General features: G+C 40.7%; 1 protein-coding gene across 1 annotated transcript in view; it reads left to right on the plus strand.

Annotated features, from left to right (window-relative positions):
* Positions 1-2,295, plus strand: part of HHLA1 (HERV-H LTR-associating 1) — a 17,154-nt gene that overhangs the window by 4,980 nt on the left and 9,879 nt on the right. The gene's annotated exons all lie outside the window — the stretch shown is intronic.

Below are 2,295 nucleotides of genomic sequence, written 5' to 3' on the forward strand. Positions count from 1 at the left end.
TCCACAAAGTGTCGGTCACCATTTATAACAGTGAGTTTCTGGTGCTTTGCTCTGCTCAGGGGCAGTTTCTCTCTCACAGCCTGTGCAACAAGATACTGAGTTTTTTTCCCTGTCTCTCCCTACAGTCTCTAATGCAAAAAATGTTGACCCTGGCAAGTTCCCTATGCACTACTGCTACTGTTTGAACAACGCGACAAACGACTTGACAGGTGGGCACACAAGAGAGGTTGGCAATTGCACGTGTTTAAGCTGAATTATTTCCTTTGGAGATGAAGGCTGTAGCCTGAATTCTGCAGGCTGCATCCTTATGAGCAGCATCACCATACTGAGACCAACAGCCATAACTCATGATGAATGGCTGCTCCGACTCAGTGAGCCGGGTCTCAGGTGGCTGCACCCAGCCAGACAGTCTGGGACGGAGCCATCAGTCAAGTGGCTGGGGTGGTTTGCCTGGTGAAAAGACCTCTCTTTCCTCCCTGGAATACAAACTGCAGCACAGGAGAGACAACCAGCAATGTACGATACATCACCCTGGCCACTTTTGCTCTCCTGAGATAACCCACAGGAGATGAACAAGGGCTTCTCTGTGCCAATCGACTCCAGCAATTTCAATGAGCCCAACAGAAGGGAATAGCAAGGACCAATTTTATAGAGCACTTTGATCAAGTGTGAAATGCTGCTGGGCAAACCCTTCACCTCCTGAGGGCAAATCCTCACCCCTGATCTCACAGTATTTAATATTTCAGGATGGATCTGAGCACTTGGATTCTATGACTGGTTAATGTGAGGTATCAAGAGTAGCTCAGCAGCTTGGGACCAGAACCCAAACCCTCTGTGCTGCATGTGGTGACCCCACATATGAGCCACAGTAGCATTCATGGCTGTTTCTGGACCGACATATCTCATGAGCCTTATTGCAAAATGACCCATTCTGCCTTGGATGACAACAGAGAAACTTCAATCTTTCTGCCTCACATCCAGAATATCTTGGTGGACAGAGCGTTCTCCAAAGCAGTAAAAATTAAGGGCTCAACCTAGGGCTCATGTCCATCACTCCCTGAATGAGAACACTGACCTGTTACTGCTAAAAGGTACCACTAACACCACCACCAGCCATTTTTCGGGCCGATGACATCATCTGTATGTCTGAGGAGACAGTCTGATGCCTCCTGGGAGATCCTACATGGCAGGCAGTCAGCTAGAGTAAGCAGGCTTTAGATCTCCTACATTTAAGCAAACCTAGTAGAGTATTACTTTAAAATCTTCTCTTGAACAGATAAATTCCGTTTAAATTTACTTTTAAGTGCACTGGTGTTATTTTGTATGTCAACTTTGAAGTATATTTCTGCAGAATATTCTCGTGGGCTCTTGAGTCCAGTTCCATCCAGCAAAAACATCGGGAACTTTAAAATATTTTAAGCTTTGTCATATATGAGTAAATATATCCAAATATATCAAATATATCCAAAAGATCATCACATGTAAAAGTGAATTTTTGACTCGTCCTATATGATGGACTGTGTGTTTCAATGATAAATTTTCTCTGTTTTTTCTAGATTTTACAGCTTTACTTGTTGATATCATTGGAAACTCCACCAGTTACCTCACAGAAATTTTTAAATCCACTTCTATTCTCTCAGGTTTGAATTTCCTTTTAACATTTATCATTATCTTATTTGTCTCACTTCTGGCATGGAAACAAGCACAGAAATGCAGATAAAAGCCTATTGCTCTTACTCAGCAGCAATTTTTTTTGCAAAGCATGGAACAAGATATGTATATAATGTGTGTGTATGTAATATAGAGACATACGAGTTTCTATGAGCACCTGTGTTTTGTTTGAATGTTTGGTTAACAGTTTCTAAAGCCTCGTATTTTTGAGAATCATTATTAAATACTCGTATTTGGGATAATTATGATTCCCAAGAATAATTAGGAGCTTTATTATCAGAATAATTTTTTTTTACATAAAAATACTTGTAATTTAGAATTTTAGCTAGATGGAAACGTTTCCCCTGAAAAAATTAACATGTGGATTTGACGCTGGTTTGAGGTTTTGTCAAAAAACAGATGAGAAGGAAAATACTTGACCAGCTGCCACAACCACATACCATATATTGTTTGTTTTCTCAGCTGTTTAAGATATATAATGAAAAGTGGTAACAATGATCTCTTTTACATTTTTTTGCCTTTCAGTACGTCAGAGCAATGACTCAGATTGTATCTATATCTGTGTGATGACAGGGCAGACAGGTAAAAGCTAAAACCATTCCACCCCCAAATATTGCCCTGTTT

The sequence above is a fragment of the Empidonax traillii genome, unplaced genomic scaffold, assembly GCF_003031625.1.
Source record: "Empidonax traillii isolate 1590-97213 ecotype Southwest subspecies unplaced genomic scaffold, ASM303162v1 scaffold598:size422692, whole genome shotgun sequence".
NCBI classification, from domain to species: domain Eukaryota; kingdom Metazoa; phylum Chordata; class Aves; order Passeriformes; family Tyrannidae; genus Empidonax; species Empidonax traillii.